General features: G+C 39.8%; 1 protein-coding gene across 17 annotated transcripts in view; it reads left to right on the top strand.

The window, feature by feature from the left end:
• Nucleotides 1-27899, top strand: part of THRB (thyroid hormone receptor beta) — a 387045-nt gene that overhangs the window by 146492 nt on the left and 212654 nt on the right. For all 17 annotated transcript variants that reach the window (XM_036849746.1, XM_036849752.1, XM_036849747.1 and 14 more), the window contains one exon: nucleotides 14696-14767. The gene's annotated coding sequence lies outside the window, so the exon portion shown is untranslated. The remainder of the gene's footprint in view (nucleotides 1-14695; nucleotides 14768-27899) is intronic.

Here is a 27899-nt window from a genome sequence, read left to right on the forward strand (position 1 = left end):
AATATCCTGTTGCATTTAGTTGTCATGTCTCCTTACACTGAAACAGGTCCTCAGCCTTTCTTTGTGTTTCTTGATGTTTGGAAGATACAGGCCAGTTCTTTCGTAGAACTGGATTTCTGACGTTTCCTCAATGTTAGATTCAGGTGATGCCTTTTTGGAAGGAAAACCACAATAGTGACCTTGTGTCCTTCTCAGAACACATGAGGTCAGTTTATTCCACTAGTGGTGATGTTAGTTTTGATCGCTTAGTTAAAGTGCTGTCTGCCAGGTTTCCCCCCCACCCCGCCCCACCCCCCGTAAGGTTACTACTTTCCTCTTTAGAATTAGCATGTGATTTGGGAGGAAGTATCTTGAGACTATACAAATACCATTTCCTCCTTAAATTTTTACCCACGAGTTTTAACATCCATTGATGGTTTTCTAACTCCATCGTTCCTTCTGTATTTATTAGTTGGCGTTCTGCTCTGTGGAAGAACTTTTACTTCTCTCCTATTTATGCATTCACGGATTTATGTATATCAGTGTGGACTTATGGAGAAACCCTTCCCCCTTTGACCTTGAGCCTTCTGTGGTCTCCTCCATCCAGAATCTCTGAAAACCAGCCACAGCATCCAAAGCTGGGAGCTGCCTGGGGTGGTGCCATGGGAGGTGGATGCACAGGAAGTCTTCACAGCCCCAGGGGATTCGTAATCTTTGTTCCAAACCAAGGTCTTTATTTAACCTGGAAGTTTGGCTTTCTTCACTTTTCCTCGCAGGTTGATGCTGAAACCCCTTCTTTGAGAGCAGAAACCCAGACAGAACACAGCCATTCTCTCCTCTCCTCTTCCATTCAGGCTCCCTTCTCTCCCCTCCAGTGTGTCTGTTCCAAAGCAGTAGTAAATGTCTCAGCCTAAGGACTGGAAAAGGTCCCAAGGTGTCAAAAAGTTTACCTTCCCACTATAGACCAGAAAATGCAATGGGTAGGTCCTAGTGACCCTTTATGCCTTGTGTTTCTCCAAAGTAAACGAGTTTCTCTCCATTTTGTGATAGCATCGGAAATTCCTTTAACACTCTTTTTTTTTTTTAATACAAATCTTTTATTTATTTATTTATTTATTTATATATATTTTTATTTTTGGCTGTGTTGGGTCTTCGTTTCTGTGCGAGGGCTTTCTCTAGTTGCGGCGAGCGGGGGCCACTCTTCATCGCGGTGTGCGGGCCTCTTCACTATCGCGGCCTCTCTTGTTGCGGAGCACAGGCTCCAGACGCACAGGCTCAGCAGTTGTGGCTCACGGACCTCGTTGCTCCACGGCGTGTGGGATCTTCCCAGACCAGGGCTCGAACCCGTGTCCCCTGCATTGGCAGGCAGATTCTCAACCACTGCGCCACCAGGGAAGCCCCCCTTTAACACTCTTTATTTAGGAACTTTAATTGAGGGCAAGGACACTAGGCTGCCAACCGTAGGTGGTGCCCCATCCACATTACTAAGAAACTGTTTTTAAAATTTTAGCAGAGTTTAATGAGGGATTGGGGTAGCTTTGTTGCCAGAGTCTCAGTATTTACAATTTGCTTCATGGACTTGCTTTATTCGATTTTGTTTTAGTTAAATTAAGGAATAAAAAAGCAAATTTCTTAATTTGCTTAATTTATTAACTTAATTAATTAAGTTAATTAATTAACTTAATTTGCTTTTTTAAGAAAAGCAATTTCTTAATTGGTTAAGTGGCTTGCTAGTAACAAGACTTTTTTTAACTTTTTATTTTGTATTGGAGTATAGTTGATTAACAATGTCGTTAGTTTCAGGTGTACAACAGAGTGATATATATACATGTATCTGTTTTTTTTCAAATTCCTTTCCCATTTAGGTTGTTACAGAATATTGAGCAGAGTTCCCTGTGTCACAGAGTAGGTCCTTCTTGGTTATCCATTTTAAATATAGGATGAATACATGTCAATCCGAAACCCCCTCACCCTTCCCCACTGGTAACCATGAGTTCGTTCTCTCAGTCTGTAAGTCTGTTTCTGTCTTGTAAATAAGTTCATTTGCATCAGTCTTTTTTAGATTCCGCATATAAGCGATATCATATGATATTTGTCTTTCTCTGTCTGACTTACTTCACTCAGTATGACAATCTCTAGGTCCATCCATGTTGCTGCAAATGGTATTATTTCATTCTTTTTTATGGCTGAGTAATATTCCATTGTATATATGTGCCACATCTTCTTTATCCATTCATCTGTTGACGGACATTTAGGTTGTTTCCATGTCTTGGTTATTGTAAACAGTGTTGCAATGAACATTGGGGTGCATGTATCCTTTCAGACCATGTTTTTCTCTGGATATATGCCCAGCAGTGGGATTGCTGGATCATATGGTAGGTGGGAATGTAAACTGGTGCAGCCACTGTGGAGAACAGTATGGAGGTTCCTTAAAAAAGTAAAATTAGAGCTACCATAGGAGTTTTCTTTCTGACCGTATGGAATTATCCATCAGATATACAAAGTCAGAGAAACAAATGATAAAACAGATTAACCTATCTTTTTCCTCCCTGAATCTGCCAGTGCAACAATAAGCCTTTGGTGGTATCCCATACTGACCTGCTATGCCGGCTAAACTAATTGTGACTATCCTGTGGTCCCAGCTTGAGGACAGTAGCCTCACTTCTTTGTACCACCTTCATTCCTTTTCAAATAGCTGTAGAGATTACTCTATTGCTCACTGTAGCCAGCTGGATGCCAGTAGTTGCTGTAGGGCTGGGGAACTATGTCAAAGAGAACTCATTCATGTGTGTGACATTTACATTAATTGGGTGGGCTTTCAGATCGGTCATCTAAACCTTTAATGTTATTTATAAGCTACAGTATTAAATTCGTCCACACAACCCACATGAAAAATATATACATCAGAAAAAGAGGTTTTTTTAAGTTGGTCTTCCTTCATGCAAATATGTTCAGAGGATAAGAACCCATGTTTCACTCTTCTTTTTCTTTGCATAAGATTTTTCTTTTTCTTTGCATAAGATTCACTGAGGCATCCAGTCTTCCTGTTCTCCGTGTTAAGTTAGAAATTTAACTCCTTAAGTTGTCATTAAAGAGGAAATGGACAAAGTTTCCAGATATTTATGAGTCAGCAAATGAACAAACTAGAATTTATAAAGAAATGCATCATTACATTTTTTACAATAGCTTTCATCTTTTACAGCTTTTACAGCTTTTACAGCTTTTTTAGCTGTAAAAGCAATCCATGCGTACAGTGGAAATTTTGAAAAAAAAGATAATAAATAAGCGATAAATAAAAAGAGATAAATAATAAATAAGAGTTAAAAAAAGATATTTAATATTCACTCTTTTTTTTAATTTATTTATTTATTATTTATGGCTGTGTTGGGTCTTCGTTTCTGTGCGAGGGCTTTCTCCAGTTGCGGCAAGTGGGGGCCACTCTTCATCACGGTGCGCGGGCCTCTCATTACCGCGGCCTCTCTTGTTGTGGAGCACAGGCTCCAGATGCGCAGGCTCAGCAATTGTGGCTCACGGGCTCAGCCGCTCCGCGGCATATGGGATCTTCCCGGACCAGGGCTCGAACCCGTGTCCCCTGCATTGGCAGGCAGATTCTCAACCACTGCGCCACCAGGAAAGCCCCAATATTCACTCTTGATTTCACTAGCTAGTGCTATAGCTCCTCAACATTTTGGAGTGTTTCTTCCAAATCTTTTTCTATGCAAATATAATACATATATGCTTTAAAATGGTCAAATTCATATTTTGTATGTGTAGTTTTTCAACCTGCTTTTTGCATTTAACATTTTATTGTGGTTATTTCTCACACTGTGATTTGTGAGTATTAGTTTTAATGGCTGCACAATTACTTTTTTTTTTTTTTAAGTATTTTTTTAAATATTTTATTTATTTATTTATTTATTTATTTTTGGCTGTGTTGGGTCTTCGTTTCTGTGCGAGGGCTTTCTCCAGTTGCAGCAAGTGGGGGCCATTCTTCATCGCGGTGCGCAGGCCTCTCGCTATCGCGGCCTCTCCTGTTGCGGAGCACAGGCTCCAGACGCACAGGCTCAGTAATTGTGGCTCACAGGCCCAGTCGCTCCGCGGCATGTGGGATCTTCCCAGACCAGGGCTCGAACCCATGTCCCCTGCACTGGCAGGCAGATTCTCAACCACTGCGCCACCAGGGAAGCCCTGCACAATTACTTTTTAAAAGTCTGCCCCGCAGTTTGGAACTTAGAGGCTGCTCTGACTTCATGCTACTGAGGCAAATATACTTCTGTAGACATCTGCGCACGTAAATCTTAGTTTGCATTTTTGGTTATTTCCTTGGGAGTATCCATGCTCTCTTGGGGCTAAAGCAGAAACAAAGCCTAGGCTCCACGTCCTAGGAAAGAATTGATCCATTTCAGCCCTGTTAAATTCCTCAGGATCCTTTTCTGCTAAAGGAGAGACCAGTCATGTTCATGTCCCTCTTTACCCACAACCTGTCCTCACAAAAACAACATTACCAAAGTGGACCATGGTGCTTGGCCCAAAACATATTTTTCTTTCTTTGGGTGTGGAAGATAAGCCAAGATGGCAACTTGCGCGCAAAAGTGATCCAAGAACCTTTTGTAGGGAAAGTTTTGTTCGATAGGACCTGAGAGGATGTTTTAAAATAAAAGTTTTATTAAGGCGAAATGTGTTCCTGGGTTAGAAAGATAAGGTTTCTTCTCACATGCCTGGACTAGCTCCTTCCAACATGTTTGCTAGTTCTCCTGTAGACACACAACTTCAGTGACCTGAGAAAGACTTTACACCCTGAAAAGAAAGATAAAGGAAACTCAAGAACATGAACTCCTTTATCACAGAGATGCACAGAGATGCTCACACCATTCTTCATTGTCAACTGTAGAACCCTTTGTTCCTCTTTCAAAAGCGTCTTTGTGTTTCTTGGAATGAGCTGGCTGTCTCTCTCCCAGCTGTCGGAAATGCAAGAGAACTTCATGGAAAGCAAGAGTGTATATTGTTCCCGAAAAGGTTAGAGGTGAGCTCCCGTCACATGGTCACCGTCACCATCTGCTCTCGCCGCAGACATTTTTGCAATGGTGGGACCACAAATGTTTCTCTTACAGGTATTGAAGTTCCTGTTCCCAGAGAAGCAGGACCTGGCAACTTGGGAGGACCCTTCCTCTTGTGGCTCTGCCCTGACTGATTTACTGTGTGACTTTGAAAACGTTTTATGCGGGCTTGTTCTGGAAAAGATGATGACAGCTTATAAAGATACAAATATCGTAATAAGTAAACATAAGTTATAAAGGATAAGAAAAACCAAGAAGCAAAGGAAAACAGGGATAGACACTAATAATGAGCTGGAGATTGGGTTAATATGCAAATTTGTACCGTTGTACATTTAATAACTTTTTACTGAGTGTCTAATATTTGCCAGGAACTCTGGAGCACATTTTTCAAACTTAGTTGCAACACATTAATGGTCCATGAAATCATTTAAGTGAGTGACCACCATTTTTAATGGAATGGGATGTGAAGCGCTAGAATAGAATACAGTAGAAAATATCAGAGGTCATTGCACAAAGTAAGGATATTATTTACAAAAATATAACTGTATACTGGGTCATGATACAAAGTGTATTTCTTACTGTAGCCGTAGTAAAAAGAAAATTTGAAAACCACTGACCTGTGGGTATGCACAAATTTAGGGCTGAGTTTTCTAGAAGCCAATGGGAATAGGGAAACGTTATACCATTTTTGCTGCTCATTTCCTACAACTATGCAGAAGGAAAAAAAATTTTTTTGCTATCCTTCACAAAGAGAAAAAATGAATAATATACTAAATAACCTCTTTACAGAAAACCCTGGTAATTTAAGGCTATTTCTTTCAGCCTCCCCCCTTCCTCCCCGCCCCCCATATAAATAACAGCATCACTCTACACTCTACAAGGTGTCTGAAATTTACCCTGATGTGTACTTTAGGTCCTATCACGCTCCTTACCATGCATGTCAATGTTCTTAAGAATGCTAAGTAGGAAATGGGTGATATTTCTTAAAGTTTTGTAAACAAAGTTATTTTTTGAAGCAAAATGTAGATACATTCCATTAAAACATACAGTAAAATGCATACATCCGTTGTAGTAAAAATGATGGTTACTTACTAAGGTGGTTCCCGGGACCATTAATGTGTTGCAACTAAGTATACAAGTCATTAGCATACAGCTTGATACATTTTCACAAAATGTAAACACCCATGTAACCACCATTTAGATCATGAAATGGAACAATTGACAGGAAAGAGAAACTCTCCTCCTTCCCCCTTCAGTCTTTCTCCCAAAAGACTGAACTTTCCTGAGTTCTAAAACAACAGATTAATTTTGCTTTGTTTTGAACTTTACGTAAAGGGTTCATGTAGAATGTATTCCTGTGTCTGACTTAACTTTGCTCAATATTATGTTTGTGAGACATTCCATCCGTTGTGATTTATATATTTCATTGTGGGCATATATCCGTTGGAGAATAGTTTGTTTTCAGCTTTGGCTATGATGAGAAGTGCAGCTATGGACATTTTTGTACAGGTCTTTTGGTGAACATGTGTACACATTTCTGTTGAGTTTGAGGATGAAATTGCTGGTGTATATATATATATTTTTTTTTTCAGCATGAAGAGATAGTGTCTCAGGGCATGATCATTCATGTGTGTCCTTGGGCCTGGTGAAAATCTACCTGGAGATTCACCAGTGTTTCAGTAACAAGTACAAGCACACACATGTCCTTTTCAATTCCTTTGTCTTATTTTTATTTTGGAAAATATAGGTAAGTATACAGAATAAAATTTAAATCACAATAACCCAGCCACCCAAAGATGACCACTTTTAGCAATTAATTGTATATCCTTTGAGACCTTTGCCGTTATAGATAACACTACGTGAACATCTTTGTCACTGAGGCTTTGTATATATATATATATCCATAATCATTTATTTAAGATAAATTCTGGGAAGAAGAAATGCTGAATAAAGAATGTGGGAAACCTCAGGCTTTGATACACTCACTAATGTTTTACTAGTTGGATGAGTAGGGGTGTGGGGAAGGGCACACAGAAAGCAGATGACTGTCAAAGAAGTCACAGGTAAGAAAGAATATACTAGCACCAGAGGACGGGCAAGAAAGCCTTCAAAGATTCTCTGCTATGATGATTCTGTAGTACCTGTTCATTTTTTTTTCTTTTAGAAAGAGGAAATAGTTTTTTAATTCTTTAAGAAATAGCTTTCTTTCGGTAGGTCCCACTGAATTTGGAGCTATCTAGCCTTTTACTGTTTGTTTTTACAGTTATCTGTGTTGCTCCAATTCCAATTGCTGCTCCTTCGTGAGTAGTGGTTTCCCTGCCGGGCTTTGTTTGCAGGTCCCCCGGAGGTGGTTCTCCAGAGGGATGAATGGCATCTTTGTTCAAAGGGGCCAGGAGAGAGAATCATCTAATTCTACCAAAGGCAGGAGACAGTAAACCGATCCTGCGTTTCCATTGCTGTTGGAAAAAGAACAGTAAATGACAGCAAAATTGAATAACGTGATACTTGCACGGTATAAATGACCCAGCGGAAGAGATGTGATGAGAAGGAGAGTGAGGGTTTGATCTCTGCCTTTCAGTTTTCAGTCATTGTCAACCACGAAGTACAAAAATTGGCTCAGCAGAACTTAGTTTCAGCCAGGATACTAGACAGAGAGCCAAGAGATTTTTTTCTCTGCTAAGTTGCCCAGGATTGATGTTTTGTGGATATGTTTACATTGGTGAATAAAGTCAGAGCACTTTATTTTCCTACGGTTGTGCTTTTCAAACTGTGGGCTGGGTCCTATTCGTGGGTAATGAAATCAGTTTCACAGGTTATTACTAACTTTTCTTTAATGAAATAGTATATAAAAAAGAACAGAATAGGATAGTGTTGAATGGAATAGAAAATATCCAAGTACATCACATAAGCAAGAATACTATCTTATGGGACTTATATTTTAGTTAGCTATACATACACACATCTAAACATCTGGACATGTGTTATAGATTAAAACAAACTTCTCATTATGGGGTATGGTCAAATAATGACTGCTGGGAATTTTTTGCATTAGAGATTTTTTTTTCTTCTCTTTTTCTGGGAATATTTTTGTATATATACAATTTTCCAAAAGTTGTTTCTTTGGAATTGAACAGATCAAACTTTGGGGTTTGGGGTTGAGAGGAGCAGGAAGCATCTTCATGTTAATATAGACAACAGTTACCTTCTTGTTGATCCAAAGTACAAGTAGAAAAAACTTGGCTTATCTGAACCTGTCTTTATTATGGTCCTATATAGAAGGCAACTCTGATAATGACACCTCTTTTCCAATGTCAGATGGAAAACACCCAAGGTTAGAAAACTGTCATGGTGGCATTCAAATACCAACCCAAGGGTCAACATATTAATACTCTGAGAAAAGGATGGCTCATGGTAACACAATATACCTACTTGCTGGTGATTGGAGTTAAGACTTTACCAAACAATGAAGTCACTAGTAGCTGATTATGATGACATGTGCTGATTTTAAACATTTACTATGATCATTCGATAATAGAATAAATTTTCATGTATGCAAAAATTTTCCCCCTAATTCAGCTTCATTCAAATCTGTATTTAATTGTTTTGAGTTAACATTAAGTGGATTCACAAACTTGGGTAAGATCTAGCAGGTGGCCCAATTGTATGTAAGTTTCCCATGTGTGGGAAATACACATATAAGTATGTGTATACAGATCATACGAGTATATAATACCTTATGCTAAGTGATCCATTCATTGGTACTTCATCCTTACGAAACCAAAGAACGGTCAATACAATAAATAAAAACAGTCACTCTAGAAAGCAATCACTCTAGTGAGCTATTTCAGAGGGGTTTGGAGATTGGGTTTGGACTCAGCAGTAAGGAAAGATTGCGTTTGATTAGTAATATCTGTGACGACATGGAAAGGGGACAGTGGTGATATACGTGCCATCTGTTTATCTTGGAACTTTTCAATTGAGTGACTCTACGGTATCTTGGAAACATAAGTTGCTTCCTCCGTTTCATGGGGGAAAGAAAGGAAGAGCAGATGGAGGTGGCCCAGAATTAAACCTTTTATTTATTTTTTTCTGTACCCTTTTTAAAAAATCCAGGTATACTTGATTTGCAATATTATATCAGTTTCAGGTGTACAACACAGTGATTCAATATTTGTATACATTGTACTTCATTTACAGAATTAAAGCTTTTAGTATCTCTTGATCTTGTTTCATTTCTGTTCATATTTATCTAGATTATTTTAGATAGTGTCTTACAAATAAATGTTCGTGTCTGTTTACCCCTTTCCATTCCCATTGCCACGGTTACATTTTTGATCCTCATTAAAATGATTAGTAGAGGAGCTCTCTATCTAGATGGCTGTCCTGCTTCTAGCGTTCACAGTGTTGGATGGGGTCAAGCATCACGGGCTCCACTGAAAACCATGTGAAAGCTCTGTCCCATCTCTCGGAAAACTCAACACTCGCACAGACTCCTGCCAATGTGTTCAGGAGGGTTGTGAGCTCTGTGAGGTCTACGCTTAATTACAGATCCCTAGTCTGGCTCTCTACCCCTCACGTTTTTATCAGAGTAATATTTCTAACACACACTTTGGATCATATTACTATCTTCTCAGAACCGATTCATTTCCCGTTGCCTTCAGGACAGAAAGAAGTCCAATCTGCTTAGATGGGTCTCCAAACTCTTTTTTTTTTTTTTACCAAAATATATTTGGCATATTCCATTGTGGAATGTATATAACATGTTACACTGGCACATTTATATATAGTAAGATAATTGCCATCGTAGGGACAGTTAGCACCTCTGTTACATCACATAGTTATCTTTTCTTTTCAGGGGTCCCAACTCTTTCAAGCTCTCACCTTTGTAGCCTCCTTGCCCCTCTCTTCTCCCCTGCACCTTCCTCCCAAATACACACCCTCTAAACCTAACCAGAACACTTGGTCTTTCCCTCCATGGTTCCTGCACTTGGCTCCCACGGGTCCTGCTACCTGAATATCCTTTTCCACCTGTTCAGGCCCTTTCTAACCTTCAAGCCCAGTGTCTGTTCTCACTCTCCGTTATTTCTGCGGACAGAGCTCTCAGCGCCGATGAATGCCTTGTGGTGTCTCGCCCGTCATGGTGAGGTGTGTGCCTGTTTGCCCTCACATCCCTGGCTTGCCCTTCCCTGGTGTGACTGACCTGACGGAGAGGATAAGAAGGGTAACAAGCCTAGGGAACTGGGTTTTTTTTTGCTAGACTTTATGCGTTTACTCTCTTTATATTATATAATAACCTACAAGAAAGTAACTGAGAAGGCTGGCTAGCAAAGGCAAATGAAAGATGGAAGGCATATGAGATGCAAATTATTGGAGTTTGAGGTTACAAGTCAAAAAAAAACAAAAAAAAAAACCCAAAAACAGGGCTGTCCAGGTTCCTGAGTCTGGGGTCAGCCTTGGAAGGTCCTGAAGGAAGAGGGAAGCCAGGTGTGCCTTTCTCACACTCAGACCAGCTCTCTGATGGCAGATCGTCTCCTCTGGGGCTTCAGCTCCTACTAGGGAGGCCTTCTGAGCTGTCAGCTTCTGCGGGGTGGCCCTGTCCCCTGGGCTCCAGCACCGACACTTCTATGCTTTGTTCCTGTTGCTCAGGGACTTTCTGCAATGACTGAGTTCCTGGAAGCCTCCTGCTTCCCCGTTTGCCTTCACGTCTTTCCTTCTGTGTGATCAGTTCCCTGCATTATAGTCCTTATGTTGAAATCCCTAGACTACTTTATATTTTCCTAGTTGAACCTTGACTGAAACAGCTGGCATTTGGTGGATAGTTGATGAGTCTGATTGCCTAAATTTTAAACTATGATCAGTTCCCTGCATTATAGTCCTTATGTTGAAATCCCTAGACTACTTTATATTTTCCTAGTTGAACCTTGACTGAAACAGCTGGCATTTGGTGGATAGTTGATGAGTCTGATTGCCTTAAACTATCTTCTATGGGGACATCCGTTTTTTGAGAGAGCCAGGGGTAGGTCCTATATCGGTTATATCTAGTACACAACAACATTTTGTACAGTTACCTGGGAAAGTAACACATTACCTCAAAACTCAATGGTTTGAAACACTTGGCATTCATAAGTTCACGAGTCTGAGGGTTGGCTACTGGCTGGTTCTTTGAGTTCCGTCTGGGCCCACTCGTACATCTGTGGTCAGCTGGGTGGTTCTGTGTATCTTGCCTGGGTGCTGTCCTATGTGTGGGGCTTGGCTGCTCTAGGCTGATCTAGGGTGGCCTTGGCTGAGACGTGAGTCAACACCACCACTCCGTGTTTCTCAGCCATGACAGGCTAGCCCAGGCGTGTTCTCATGGCAGTTACAGAGGAGCAAAGCAAACACATAAACATAACAAGAACTTTTTCAAACCTCTAGATGGAACATACCTGCTAACATTCCATTGGCCAAAGCAAGTCACCTGACCAAAGCCAAAATCAAAGGGGGCAGGAATATTGGCTGAACCTCTTTAGTAAGAGGAACTGCAAAGTTACGTGACAAAGAGTAGGGACAGGGAGGGCTGAAGATGTGACCGTGAATGCAATGCAGTCAGTCTATATCAGGCTCCACAGGTTTGATGAGAGAGCCGAGACCAAAGAAGTAGAGAGATAGATGACATTAACGTATCGCCATAATAGTAACCCCTTTTAAATGAAAACTTTGCAATAAAATACACATTGTGTATTCGCTAGTTTGTTCTGTAGAGTTCATTTGTACATAGTTACAGACTGAAGAGCATAGACCAAGTAAAGAGCCATTTATAACTAACATATTAATAAACCAAGCTAAAGGGACTTTATTTATCCTTTAACCTTCAATTTGCATTAATTGGGAGCAGTCATGGGAAATGGGGCCAACCTTACCTCAGGTCACATGGCTTAACAAAATGAACTGTTTCATGCCCAGAAATAAATGCCTTCCAAATATAAATATGAATCAGTTACAAAACAGAATATTTTGAAAGCACAAAATAACCACACTGTTAATATATTTGTGTCCCAATTAAAAATGTGTAAGGAACACACATTCTGGGCTAAAGTCGTCCCAGGGAGCGATTCTCATTTTTGCTTTGAATCTTGTGTAAACAAACCGGGCAGCCTCCTTTGAGCCATGAGCAAATCCACGGCTCCCTGTTTTCTAAAGAGAAGAAGAATTAGAAATGGGAATGTTTAAGTTGGAAAGGTCTGGGGCTTGACCTTGCTGCTTTAAATTTCATTTCCTTCATTACTAGGAAATCACTTTGAATTTGTCTTCTTGGAGAACTCTAATTTGGTTTGTTCTTGGTTTGAGCCACACCATGAAAGAGATGCTGTCGGTTTGTATTATAGCAAAACTTGGAAGCCACCTCAGTGACACTGTTTTTCAGTTGTCTTCTCTGCTGTTTTAATCTTTAAGCCTGAGCCTGTTCTCAGTAATTCAGAATGAAGCCCATGACATCCGACTGCCTGAGACAGAGTCCCAGCTAGTCTCTTTTTCACTGGCTTTGGGCATAATTTTAAATCTTTCTCTGACTCTCTTTTCCTCATCTGAACAATGGGCTTATACCTACCTCGTCTGATCATTGTGAGGATTAAATTAAGTGAAATTAGGCGGGAGAATTAGCACAACCCAACCCACAAAATGTGCTTAAGAAGTGGTATATATTAAACTGCTTATTATTACTAATTATTATGTGAGAATGTTTAGGTTGTTTTCACTGAGTCAGGTTCATGTATATTCTTCAAAGTGTAAATCAGAATTATACCTTCAAAAAATAAGTTGAGGTTCAATATTGTTTACATACAAGGCACTGTTTGTTTTTAGGTATTAGTGTCAAGGGTAGTGGTGTATATCTATTCACATTTAAAACCACAACAGTTACAAACACAGGCTTCTTTCTGGCTTGTCAATTTAGTCTTTGAGAACGCTTTTAGAATATGCTTCTTTTTTTTTCTTTTTTTTTTTTTATTGAAGTACAGTTGATTTACTATGTTGTGTTAGTTTCTGGTGTACAGCAAAGTGATTCAGTTATATTTTTTCATATTTTTTTCATTATAGGTTATTACAAGATATTGAATATAGTTTCCTGTGCTATACATTAGGACCTTGTTTATTTATATATAGTAGTGTGTATCTGTTAATTCGAAACTCTTAATTTATCCCTCCCCCTCCCCACCCTTTCCCCTTTGGTAACGGTAAGTTTGTTTTCTATGTCTGTGAGTCTGTTTTGTAAATATGCTCCTTAAGTATCTTGGTCTTCAGCCTTAAAATATTAGAGCTTCCGATGTTCTCGCAAACAGTACAGTGATACTGACAACTTGGGATTTGAATATTTACGACAAAAGCAAGTGGAGAGAGACTTTGAAGAAAACAAATACAACCTCAAAGTCTTCCTTAATGTTGTTTGAAAAGGGAGGAAAATTAATAATAAGCAGATTAATTTTTAACAAATATGTTGTACCTTTCAATACAATGACTGTCCACTCTGCATGGAACCATAGTAGAGAAGACAGAGCAGCATCTTGAGAAGCTCAGAGTGGAGTTGCAGAGAAGATCTGCACGTGCACAGATACATATGCGCGCGCACACACATAACCAGCGCGCAGTTTAATGGCATGACAGGTGCTTTCCTGGGTTAGGTGGAAAGGCAGTGACTGAGCTGAGACTTAGTTCAGTCAGCATGGTCAGCTCACACACATGATGTTGAGAGTCCAAGTGTAGAACGACAGATACACATACGTAGGTTCATATCGTATAGGTGAATGAAAAACACACAAGCACTGTTCATTGTCCTGGATACTCATCTTGTATGTAAATGTTTCTAAAAAATGTACTGGCAAGATACAAATTCACGGTCTGGCCTCGGAGTGGGTTGTCAAGGAGATTATACCTATGCTCTATTTTATTTAAAAAAAAAAAGAGCAGAGGGGACCCAGACATTTGTCCTGCCAACCTGTGCTTTCCTATGATCTCTAAGTTTCCCACAAGAACAACTACAACTGTGGGACCACAGCCATGGAAAAAGCAGCCCCTCGCTTGCTGGGCAGACAGACACTTGGAGACGTCGTCTCCTGCAGGAACAGATGCCCTGGTTTCTCCTTCATCTGTTTACACCTGGGGGAAGAGTCCCCAACATCACCGCACTTGACACCGTCTAGACAGCTCTGTAGCTTCCTCTTGGCTCCCCCATCCTGACGTCTCACAGGGGCACAGCCCCGGCTGAGATTTGCTGGGACCTATCCTGGGAACCATCCTCTGACACCCAGCTGGACCCTTTTTAGCACAAAAGTTCTAAATTGTTTGATTCACATTTGCCTTTTAGTCCTCTTCTGAGGCTGGGAATCCAAAACCCCGGAGTCCTGTGCAGAAAAGTAGGTTCTTGGGATCCACAAACATTGTCTCATGCCTATAATGTGTTATTACAATCCTTGTGTTAAAGTCCCTTTCTCTGAAACCAGCTCCCCTTTGGAATGAGATTTTATCTAAGTCTGTTTGCATGTATTCAAAATTAGAGACAGCTCTGAAACCAGACCCTATTTAAACATAGAAAGAAGAGCAGTGGTGAATTAAGCAAATGTTGGGGGAGTTTTAAAAAAAAAAACACACACACATCTATTTATCTTCTTGTGTTCCCTTTTTTCCAGATCTGCATTTTCCCTCCCATTGGCCGTCCTGCGTGGGTACCAAGTTCCACACGGGATTTCATGGATTGTCAGGTCAGATGTTGGGCTTGACTTGGCTGTTTGCAGATTCATGATTCTATGATTGCCACTTTTCAGCATTATGGGAATGATCTTCTAGTTTATGGCATTGCTGCTGTTGTTATTTAAGATGGTTTTGAACTCTGGGGGTAATCAGATTCGTGATTTTATGATTGCCACTTTTCAGCATTATGGGAATGATCTTCTAGTTTATGGCATTGCTGCTGTTGTTATTTAAGATGGTTTTGAACTCTGTAGGTATTCAGGAGGAATATACAGCATTCGATGGGTTAAAAATAAACATAATGGAGAGAAGGACGCTTCAAATTCACTTGGGGGAAAAAGGAGTAATAATTAGACAGAGAGAGAAAGGAACCCATTTTTCATTTGTTATGTGGAAAAATGCTTGATGGAGGACCACAGTCCTTTCCAATCTCTCTTTTCCTTGAGTGCTAAAGAAAGCAAAAGGATCAGCTCACCCTTGGTCAGAGCAAGTCAGGAAGGGCATGTGCACCTGTGCAGTGAAAACCCCCTTCCATTACTGACGAGCCCATACAACTTCCCTCCAGTCCCCAGATGTTTGGAAATATCAGGCAGCCTGTTCAGTTTGGAACACTAGGATGTCATCTGGAACCCAGTTTGTTTACATTATTATAACAACAGTTGCAGTTTGTCTCTGCAGTTAGGGTTGTGTCAGCACTTTCCTTTCTGTGTTTATTATTTTTAGCAGTTTAAAAGCTAACCAGGAAAAATGGCTTTCTGGCGGCGAGGTGACATTCCGGCTGGGCCAGGGTCTGTGGCGTCTATAGATACACTGGCTGGCTGTGGAGTCGGGCCTTTTGAATGCAGCCTTTGTGCTTCCATCGCCAGGGCCTCTGGCCTATTGTCCAGCCGCCTCAGTTGAGGTGGCACTATCTGATTGTAACCGGTACTAATATTACAGTGTTCGGTGCCCAGACCCTCCCCGGGGGCCCCCAGTCTGGCGGCCTCTGTCTCCCAGCTCTCTCTCCAGGGGACCAATCCCAGCTCTCATATCAGAAACGCTATTTGTAATTTATAGAAGGTTCCAGGGAAAAGGATCGGTAAGGATCGGCTAGACCTGCAGTTCTCTAACTTTTTTATATTTTTTTTTACAAAGAACCCTTTACCCAAATGCAATCTTCCAGTGAAACGCAATTTGTAAGACCTGGAAAAGTACAGCTGTTCTGTTTGAAGGAGAGAACCCCAATCTTCAGCTTCCACTTCACCCACCCCCAATCAAGGTGGCTTCTCAGGTCCCCTCCCCCAACCAAGAAACCTACGACTCCTCAGAATACTTGCACAGTTTTCACAGGGCGAGGCCCTCAATTTACAGAGAAGGAAACTAAGACGTGATTTCATAGATGCTTAAAACATGAGACATTAGGCACTAAAAAAGTACACTGCATTCATCCATTTTTATTTAGTTCTAAAAAAGGCACAGCTAGTCTACCATAATAGCAATCAAAATAGTGGTTACTCTGGGGAGAGACCAGATTGACTGGGCAGGGACACAGGGAATTTTTCTGGGGTGATGGAAATGTATATCTTCATAGACGTATGGGTTACATGGCATTTGTCAAAACTCGTCTCCTTTTTGCTATACATAAATTATACCTCTGTTAAAAAAATAAAAAGAAGGAAAATAAAGCAAAAAAAATTTAGCTGTTTTGTGAATGAAAATACTGAGAGCTTCGTGAAATACTGAAAATACTGATGGTCTTTCTTAAAGCTATGTGCACTCTTTATTGAGTGGAATCTACCGTCATTATGCAAAGTTGCAGAAGACAAGAGACCACGCTGCTTTTCCAATTATTGAACTTTCTTTGTTCAATAATTACCAAAACCAGAAAAAAAAAATCTCAGAGAATTTCAGACAACAGAACCCCTGAATACCTTCTGGGGTCTTCTAGCCAGTAATGCAGCTAAAGTATGATGTATGGGATTCCTGGTGGTGGAAATCCCGAGTACAGTATTTGATTCATGCATTACTTTGACATGTACTGTTGGTAATGCTCGGGAAATTGTTCATAATTTTTTAACCTTTGCTCCTTCATCTGAATGCTTTTTCGGGACCTGTGAAATACAAGATGGCTTCTTCTATATCTTATCAGAGTTGAACTTCTGGTGACAGGTTGGAATTCAGGCCTTTAGTGACACCTCTTTCCTTGCAATAAATCATCTGGACCCTTTAAAAATGACTTTTCTCCCCCGGAAATACTTGGAACCAAGCCTACTTGAATTCTTCTATTTGTGTGTTTTAGAAGTCCGGCAGTAACATGGAAGGTCATTATTTGGGTTGAAATGCTGCTAAGGCCCTCAGCCCGGGCAGATAGGACCCAGTGGCCAACTTGGCCTTTAGAGCCTCATGAGGAGAGTGGGCTGAGAAGAACAAGGAGAATATTTTTTGAAAAGGATGTGATGATAGTGTTGGGGGATAGTAAGAGAGGTCAAGTGAGGGTCACGTGAAGCAAGGGCAGAAAGGATTTAAAGATACCGTTGTCCCTCCGTATCTGGGGTGGGGGGGGGAGTAGTTCCAGGACCCCACATAGACCAAATGCTCAAGGCCCTCAAGTCCATAAAATGGTATAGTACAGTCGGCCCTCCTTATCCGTGGGTTCTGCGTCCACGGATTCAACCAACCCCGGATTCGGATTGTACCCGAATGTTCCAGCCTCTGAGGCTGTGTGACTTTTCTTCAAGAAGAACAAACTGCTACTTTAGTGATTTCCCAACAAAGGGCCAAGATCTATTTCATTCACAAAATGGATCCACATGACTAAAAATTTAGTTCACTAATGAAGCAATGGCAAAACGGGATCATTTGTAAAAGGAACATTTTTTTTAAACCCACACATACTGCACTTTGCCTGCACGGACACACAAATGTCCTCATCAAATCAAATTTAATTCAGCAAGGTTTATATCCAACCAATTTAGTTTAATGTGCATAAGAGCAGAAGTGAAATTGCACAATGGAAGAGTTTGAACAGAATTTGCTTTTTTGCAATTCAATGCCCATTTGAAAGGAACTGTTTCTTCAAGTCATTCATTGAGTCAACTTATCCAAATGGCAAGTACCAAGAAGAATTGTATGACTTCTCCATTCCAGGGACTTGGAGCAAGTGATTCTCCCGGGGCCAATGTTCTTGAAACGTACGTGTGTATGTATGTGTGTGTGCATTCATCTACAGGTCAAGGAGCATTTGGAAGATGCAATGTGTGTGTAGTCAGATTTCAGTTATTTGTAACAATGAGAGTAAAACATCAATAACTGAAGTCCAATCAATGGATATTTTTTCCCGTTGACTTTTAAAATTTAGCAACCTGGACGTTTTTAACCCCTGAACTGCTTATGAGGTCTGTGAACAAGTGGGAGTATATCCTGATTTGAGTTTTATCTCCTTCTTTCTCCCTCAACTATTTTTTCTATTGGTGCTATTGGGCTAATAACAACTAAAAAACTGGATGAAAGAAAAATAGCAAACGCCTTAATGTGCATATTATTATTATTCTCAATTTCCAGACAAGGAAACTGAGGGTAAAGGATGAGGAGCAATGCCTGAAGATTTTGCTGTCATAGAGGCAGGGCTGGGCTTGAACTCAGATCTTTCTATCTGTGAGCCGCTGTCTTAAGAAGAGAAGCAATGGATTGAAACTAATCATCATATTACACTGGCTGGAGCAGAAAAATACCTAAATTTGTGGAGAGAATAAACTACTATTTTGGGCCTGCCCATAGCAGAAAATCTTAATAACAGTGACAAACACACAAAATTTTATTTTTCTCTCCAGGGCAATTGGGGGTGGTTCTCTTATCATCAGGGACTCAGGTACGTTCTATCTTTCTGTATTTCTATTCTTAAGCATATGACTTTATCTTCAAGGTTCCTTCCTAGGTCAAGATGACTGCTGGAGCTCCAGCCCTCACACATAAATTCTAGGCAGCAGGAAAGATGGGAAGAAGGGGGCAAAGGCACCCATTTCCAGCTGGTTCTCCTCTCTAGGAGGGCTTCCCTGAATTCCCACCTCATAGCTTCTGCCTATAATCTCACATACCGACTCCTGGTTGCAAAAGAGTCTAGAAAATGTAGCTGGGTACTTTGCATCCAGAGGTGAAGTGAGATTTTGTTGTAAAGGAATAGAATGGAGGCACCTAGCAGATTGGTCACAATCAGACAGCTATTAAAGGCTTTTCAGTTTTGGAGAGGCATGATCAGGATGGTGCTTTAGAGGAACTGATCTTGTAGCCAACTGGTTGATTGATAACAGGGGAAAAATGAAGGACTCCAATTTGTGGTGATGAGTTTTGTATTACTGAGGTGGCACTGGGGACAAGAGAGATCAATGTGATCCAATTTGTGAAGAATGCATTGACCAAGGAGAATGTATTCATTAATTAGCCGTGCAATTCAAAACTAGGTTTCAACAAACACACACACACACATATGTTTGTGAGGTGTGTGTATGTGTATAAAAATACATAGTATATACATGTTCATATACACGTATGTATATGTGTATGAATGTGTATGTATATATGTGAGTAAATATATATACATACACATATATATATGAATGGAAACCAGGGAAAGACATTTAGGCTGAACTTCTAGGAAACAGGATCCAGATAAACAAAACAGTCTCGTGTTGTTTTTATATGCAGAAAATTGGCTGGAAATTTAATGATGCGGTCTATTGGCAATAGATAAATAATGCATAAACAAATATATGCAGGCATACACACAACACAAACAACATAAAAGTTTTCTAGGCCTCCATACCACCAACTGCAATAATTTTTAAATTTTGGCATCCCTAAACAAAGAAAAGGGAAAAATTAAAAGGAGCTAAATTATAAACTTCTAAAGGAATAAGAGATGAAGGCATTGTAAACATAACTAAGAAGTTATCCTAAGAAGCCAAGCTAGAGGAAGTAGGAAAGTCAGGGTGGAAAAAAAAAAACAGTTTTTCTTTCCTCTTCTCTCTCTCCTTCTCCCTTCCTTTCTTTCTTCCTCCCTCCCTTCCTCCCTTCCTTCCTCCCTCCCTCCCTCTCTCTCTCTCCTTTCTTCCTTCCTTCCTCTCCTTCCTTCTTTTCTTTCTTCCTTTCTCCCTTCCTTCCTTTCCTCCCTTCCTCCCTTCCTTCCTCCCTCCCTCCCTCTCTCTCTCTCCTTTCTTCCTTCCTTCCTCTCCTTCCTTCTTGTCTTTCTTCCTTTCTCCCTTCCTTCCTTCCTTCCTCCCTTCCTCCCTTCCTTCCTCCCTCCCTCCCTCTCTCTCTCTCCTTTCTTCCTTCCTTCCTCTCCTTCCTTCTTGTCTTTCTTCCTTTCTCCCTTCCTTCCTTCCTTCCTCCCTTCCTCCCTTCCTTCCTCCCTCCCTCCCTCTCTCTCTCTCCTTTCTTCCTTCCTTCCTCTCCTTCCTTCTTTTCTTTCTTCCTTTCTCCCTTCCTTCCTTTCCTTCCTTCCTTCCTGCCTGCCTGCCTTCCTTCCTTCCTTTCCTTCCTTCCTTCCTTCTTCCTTCCTTCCTTTCCTTCTTTTCTTTCTTCCTTACTTCCTTTCCTCCCTTCCTTCTTTCCTTCCCTCCTTCCTTCCTTCCCTCTCTCTCTCTCTCATTCTCTTTCTTTCTTTCCTTCTCTCACTCTCTCTTGCTCTCTCTTTTCTTCTTCTTTAACTTCAGGAGGGGTCGAATCATGCATTTGGTAACCATACATTCATAGACTTTTCATGATGAGCTCCCAAATGTGAAAGAAGTTCAGCTCCAAGCCATCACCGCATCGCTTATGTTCAGCCAATGAGCAGCAGGTAACATCTGGCCATTTTGTGGATGACAAAATCAAAGCCTGTCTGTGGTGCTGGCAGGATGCAGCCAGGCCCCCGGTGTGGCTGTTTTGGAACTCCTCACATCCGTGGTACACGGTACCGCCACATATACAAACACATCTTGCGTATGTAACCCACAGGGCTGGGAAAAAATGACCGAGTTTGTCAGTACAACTTTCTTGGTACTGTGTGTTTGACATCTTTGGCTGCAAGGCAAAATGAGTTTTCATTTTAGCTTTTTAAATCAGCTGAATAAGCAGAACTTGATTTTCTGATTTAACCCTCCCTGATGGCATTGTGCAAAGCTAGCCTGAGTCCTGTTTTTCCCACCGCACATTGGAGAGGGGTGGGTCGGCGGGGCCCCGGCTGTCTGCTCTTCCCTGTGTCTTCTCAGGAAGCCTGTCGAGGCAAGTGTTGTAATTTCTGCTGTAACGTCCTGGACAGAGTCTCACATTAAAAAGTAAATGCCTATACACTTAACGTAGTAAAAGAACAAAAACATGCATGGGAAAAACACGCCAACTGTAAAATAGTGGCTAACTTGGCAGAGAGAGGGGAGGGAGAAGAGAGAGAGACGGACAAAGGTCATGGTGTTTTCTTAGGTTTTATTTCTTATAAAGAGACAGATGAAACCAATAGAGCAAATCAGAATGGTGGGCCATGTGTATCCGTAATATTGTTTTATAAGCCCTTTTAAAAAAAATTTTATTTTATATTGGAGTATAGTTGATTAACAATGTTACGTTAGTTTCAGGTGTACAGCAAAGTGATTCAGTTATACATATACATGTATCTATTCTTTTTCAAATTCTTTTCCCCTTTAGGTTATTACAGAATATTGAGTAGAGGTCCCTGTGCTATACAGTAGGTCCTTGCTGGCTATCTATTTTAAATATGGTACTGTGTATACGCCAATCCTATACTCCTAATTTATCCCTCCTTCCCACCTTTCCCCTTTGGTAACCATAAGTTTGTTTTCTATGTCTGTGAGTCTGTGTCTGTTTTGTAGATAAGTTCATTTGTATCATTCCTTAGATTTCACATAAAAGTGCTGTCATATGATATTTGTCTTTCTCTGTCTGACTTACTTCACTCAGTATGATCATCTCTAGGTCCATCCATGTTGCTGCAAATGGCGTTATTTCATTCTTCTTAATAGCTGAGTAATATTCCATTATATATATATATGTATATATATGTGTGTAATATTCCATTGTACATATGTGCGAACGTGTGCACTATTTCATAATTTTAAAAACTTTTTCTTTTCTTTCTTTCTTTTTTTAGGCTATAGACACTAACATTTTATTTATTTATTTTTAACATCTTTATTGGAGTATAATTGCTTTACAATGGTATGTTAGTTTCTGCTTTATAACAAAGTGAATCAGCTATACATATACATATATCCCCATATCTCCTCCTTCTTGTGTCTCCCTCCCACCCTCCCCATCCCATCCCTCTAGGTGGTCACAAAGCACTGAGCTGATCTCCCTGTGCCATGCAGCTGCTTCCCACTAGCTATCTATTTTACATTTCGTAGTGTATATATGTCCATGCCACTCTCTCACTTCATCCCAGCATACCCTTCCCCCTCCCCGTGTCCTCAAGTCCATTCTCTACATCTGCGTCTTTATTCCTGTCCTGCCCCTAGGTTCTTCAGAACCTGTTTTAATTTTTTTAGATTCCATATATATGTGTTAGCATACGGTGTTTGTTTTTCTCTTTCTGACTTACTTCACTCTGTATGACAGACTCTAGATCCATCCACCTCACTGCAAATAACTCAATTTCATTTCTTTTTATGACTCAGTAATATTCCATTGTATATATTTGCCACATCTTCTTTAGCCATTCATCTGTCAGTGGACACTTAGGTTGCTTCCATGTCCTGGCTATTGTAAATAGAGCTGCAATGAACATTGTGGTACATGACTCTTTTTGAATTATGGTTTTCTCAGGGTATATGCCCAGTAGTGGGATTGCTGGGAAGTATGGTAGTTCTATTTTTAGTTTTTTAAGGAACCTCCATACTGTTCTCCATAGTGGCTGTATCAATTTACATTCCCACCAACAGTGCAAGAGGGTTCCCTTTTCTCCACACCCTCTCCAGCGTTTATTGTTTGTAGATTTTTTGATGATGGCCATTCTGACCGGTGTGAGATGATATCTCATTGTAGTTTTGATTTGCATTTCTCTAACGATTAATGATGTTGAGCATTCTTTCATGTGTTTGTTGGCAATCTGTATATCTTCTTTGGAGAAATGTCTATTTAGGTCTTCTGCCCATTTTTGGATTGGGTTGTTTGTTTTTCTGATATTGAGCTGCATGAGCTGCTTGTAAATCTTGGAGATTAATCCTTTGTCAGTTGCTTCATTTGCAAAGATTTTCTCCCATTCTGAGGGTTGTCTTTTCGTCTTGTTTATGGTTTCCTTTGCTGTGCAAAAGCTTTTAAGTTTCATTAGGTCCCATTTGTTTATTTGTGTTTTTATTTCCATTTCTCTAGGAGGTGGGTCAAAAAGGATCTTGCTGTGATTTATGTCATAGAGTGTTCTGCCTATATTTTCCTCTAAGAGTTTGATAGTGTCTGGCCTTACACTTAGGTCTTTAATCCATTTTGAGTTTATTTTTGTGTATGGTGTTAGGGAGTGTTCTAATTTCATACTTTTACATGTACCTGTCCAGTTTTCCCAGCACCACTTATTGAAGAGGCTGTCTTTTCTCCACTGTATATTCTTGCCTCCTTTATCAAAGATAAGTTGCGTGGGTTTATCTCTGGGCTTTCTATCCTGTTCCATTGATCTATATTTCTGTTTTTGTGCCAATACCATACTGTCTTGATTACTGTAGCTCTGTAGTATAGTCTGAAGTCAGGGAGTCTGATTCCTCCAGCTCCGTTTTTCTTTATCAAGATTAGCTTTGGCTGTTCGGGATCTTTTGCGTTTCCATACAAATTGTGAAATTTTTTGTTCTAGTTCTGTGAAAAATGCCAGTGGTAGTTTGATAGGGATTGCATTGAATCTGTAGATTGCTTTGGGTAGTAGAGTCATTTTCACAATGTTGATTCTTCCAATCCAAGAACATGGTATATCTCTCCATCTGTTTGTATTATCTTTAATTTCTTTCAACAGTGTTTTATAATTTTCTACATACAGGTCTTTTGTCTCCTTAGGTAGGTTTATTCCTAGATATTTTATTCTTTTTGTTGCAGTGGTAAATGGGAGTGTTTTCTTAATTTCACTTTCAGATTTTTCATCATTAGTGTATAGGAATGCTAGAGATTTCTGTGCATTAATTTTGTATCCTGCTACTTTACCAAATTCATTGATTAGCTCTACTAGTTTTCTGGTAGTATCTTTAGGATTCTCTGTGTATAGTATCATGTCATCTGCAAACAGTGACAGCTTTCTTCTTTTCCAATTTGGATGCCTTTTATTTCTTTTTCTTCTCTGATTGCTGTGGCTAAAACTTCCAAAACTATGTTGAACAATAGTGGTGAGAGTGGGCAGCCTTGTCTTGTTCCTAATCTTAGTGGAAATGGTTTCAGTTTTTCACCATTGAGGATGATGTTTGCTCTGGGTTTGTCATATATGGCCTTTATTATGTTGAGGAAAGTTCCCTCTATGCCTACTTTCTGCAAGGTTTTTATCATAAATGGGTGTTGACTTTTGTCGAAAGCTTTCTCTGCGTCGATTGAGATGATATATGGTTTTTCTCCTTCAATTTGTTAATATGGTGTATCAAATTGATAGATTTGCATATATTGAAGAATCCTTACATTCCTGGGATAAACCCCACTTGATCATGGTGTATGATCTTTTTAATGTGCCGTTGGAGTCTGTTTGCTAGTATTTTGTTGAGGATTTTTGCATCTATGTTCATCAGTGATATGGGCCTGTAGTCTTCTTTCTTTGTGACATCTTTGTCTGGTTTTGGTATCAGGGTGATGGTGGCCTCGTAGAATGAGTTTGGGAGTGTTCCTCCCTCTGCTATATTTTGGAAGAGTTTGAGAAGGATAGGTGTTTGCTCTTCTCTAAATGTTTGATAGAATTCGCCTGTGAAGCCATCTGGTCCTGGGCTTTTGTGTGTTGGAAGATTTTTAATCACAGTCTCAATTTCAGTGCTTGTGATTGGTCTGTTTATATTTCTATTTCTTCCTGGTTCAGTCTTGGAAGGTTGTGCTTTTCTAAGAATTTGTCCATTTCTTCCAGGTTGTCCATTTTATTGGCATATAGTTGCTTGTAGTAATCTCTCATGATCCTTTGTATTTCTGCAGTGTCAGTTGTTACTTCTCCTTTTTCATTTCTAATTCTGTTGATTCGAGTCTTCGCCCTGTTTTTTCTTGATGAGTCTGGCTAATGATTTACCAATTTTGTTTATCTTCTCTAAGAACCAGCTTTTAGTTTTATTGATCTTTGCTATCGATTCCTTCATTTCCTTTCCATTTATTTCTGATCTGATCTTTATGATTTCTTTCCTTCTGCTAACTTTGGGGTTTTTTTGTTCTTCTTTCACTAATTGCTTTAGGTGTAAGGTTAGGTTGTTTATTTGTGATGTTTCTTGTTTCTTGAGGTAAAATTGTATTGCTATAGACTTCCCTCTTAGAACTGCTTTTGCTGCATCCCATAGGTTTGGGTCGTTGTGTTTTCATTGTCATTTGTTCTTAGGTATTTTTTGCTTTCCTCTTTGATTTCTGCAGTGATCTCTTGGTTATTTAGTAGTGTATTGCTTAGCCTCCATGTGTTTGTGATTTTTACAGATTTTTTTCCTGTAATTGATATCTAGTCTGATAGCATTGTGGTCGGAAAAGATACTTGATACAATTTCAATTTTTTAAAATTTACCAAGGCTTGGTTTGTGACCCAAGATATGATCTATCCTGGAGAATGTTCCATGAGCACTTGAGAAGAAAGTGTATTCTGTTGTTTTTGGGTGGAATGTCCTATAAATATCAATTAAGTCCATCTTGTTTAATGTATCATTTAAAGCTTGTGTTTCCTTATTTATTTTCATTTTGGATGATCTGTCCATTGGTGAAAGTGGGGTGTGAAAGTCCCCTACTATGCTTGTGTTACTGTCGATTTCCCCTTTTATGGCTGTTAGCATTTGCCTTATGTATTGAGGTGCTTCTATGTTGGGTGCATAACTATTTACAATTGTTATATCTTCTTCTTGGATTGATCCCTTGATCATTATGTAGTGTCCTTCTTTGTCTCTTGTAATAGTCTTCATTTTAAAGTCTATTTTGTCTGATATGAGAATTGCTACTCCAACTTTCTTTTGATTTCCATTTGCATGGAAATCTTTTTCCATTCCCTGACTTTCAATCTGTATGTGTCCCTAGGTCTGACGTGGGTCTCTTGTAGACAGCATATATACGGGTCTTGTTTTTGTATCCATTCAGCCAGTCTATGCCTTCTGGCTGGAGCATTTAATCCATTTACATTTAAGGTAATTATCTATATGTATGTTCCTATTACCATTTTCTTAACTGTTTTGGGTTTGTTATTGTAGGTCTTTTCCTTCTCTTGTGTTTCCTGCATAGAGAAGTTCTTTAGCATTTGTTGTAAAGCTGGTTTGGTGGTGCTGAATTCTCTTAGCTTTTGCTTGTCTGTAAAGTTTTTAATTTCTCTGTCAAATCTGAATGAGATCCTTGCTGGGTAGAGTAGTCTTGGTTGTACGTTTTTCCTTTTCATCACTTTAAATATGTCCTGCCACTTCCTTCTGGCTTGCGGAGTTTCTGCTGAAAGATCAGCTGTTAACCCTATGGGGATTCCCTTATGTGTTACTTGTTGTTTTTCCCTTGCTGCTTTTAATAGTTTTTCTTTGTATTTAATTTTTCATAGTTTGATTAATATGTGTCTTGGCGTGTTTCTCCTTGGATTTATCCTGTATGGGACTCCCTGCGCTTCCTGGACTTGACTGACTATTCCCTTTTCCATATTAGGGAAGTTCTCAACTATAATCTCTTCAAATATTTTCTCACTCCCTTTCTTTTTCTCTTCTTCTTCTGGGACCCCAATAATTCAAATGTTGGTGTGTTTAATGTTGTCCCAGAGGTCTCTAAGACTGTCCTCAACTCTTTTCATTCTTTTATCTTTATTCTGCTCTGTGGTAGTTATTTCCACTATTTTATCTTCCAGGTCACTTATCCGTTTTTTGCCTCAGTTATTCTGCTATTGATTCCTTCTAGAGAATTTTTAATTTCATTTATTGTGTTGTTCATCATTGTTTGTTTGTTCTTTAGTTCTTCTAGGTCCTTGTTAAACGATTCTTGTATTTTCTCCATTCTATTTCCAAGATTTTGGATCATCTTTACTATCATTACGCTGAATTCTTTTTCAAGTAGATTACGTATTTCCTCTTCATTTGTTTGGTCTGGTGGGTTTTTACCTTGCTCCTTCATCTTCTGTGTGTTTCTCTGTCTTTTCATTTTGCTTAACTTACTGTGTTTGGGGTCTCCTTTTCACAGGCTCCATGTTTGTAATTCCCATTGTTTTTGGTGTCTGCCCCCAGTGACTGAGGTTGGTTCAGTAGGTTGTGTAGGCTTCCTGATGGAGGGGACTGGTGCCTGTGTTCTGGTAGATGAGGCTGGATCTTGTATTTCTGGTGGGTAGGACCACATCCGGTGGTGTGTTTTGGGGTGTCTGTGACCTTATTATGATTTTAGGCAGCCTCTCTGTTAATGGGTGGGGTTGTATTCCTGTCTTGCTCGTTGTTTGTCATGGGGCGTCCAGCACTGGAGCTTGCTGGTCGTTGAGTGGAGCTGGGTCTTGGTGTTGAGATGGAGATCTCTGGGAGAGCTTTTGCCGTTTGATATTACGTGGAGTCAGGAGGCCTCTGGTGGACCAATGTCCTGAACTCGGCTCTCCCACCTCAGAGGCTCAGGCCTGACACCCGGCTGGAGCACCAAGACCCTGTCATCCACACGGCTCAGAAGAAAAGGGAGACAAAAAAGAAAGAAAGAAGGAATAAAATAAAATAATTAAAATAAAAAATAATTATTAAAAATAAAAAAATTAAAAAGTAACAAAAAAGCAAAAAAAAAAAGAAAGAAAGAAGAGAGCAACCAAATCAAAAAACAAATCCACCAATGATAACAAGCACTAAAAATTATACCAAAAAAAAAAGAAACCAGACAGACAGAACCCTAGGACAAATGGTAAAAGCAAAGCTATGCAGACAAAATCACACAAAGAAGCATACACATACACACTCACAAAAAGAGAAAAAGGAAAAAAATATATATTTTTTTTTAAAAAAGAAAGAGAGCAACCAAATCAATAAACAAATCTACCAATGATAATAAACT

Source organism: Balaenoptera musculus, chromosome 4 (assembly GCF_009873245.2).
Source record: "Balaenoptera musculus isolate JJ_BM4_2016_0621 chromosome 4, mBalMus1.pri.v3, whole genome shotgun sequence".
Lineage (NCBI taxonomy): Eukaryota > Metazoa > Chordata > Mammalia > Artiodactyla > Balaenopteridae > Balaenoptera > Balaenoptera musculus.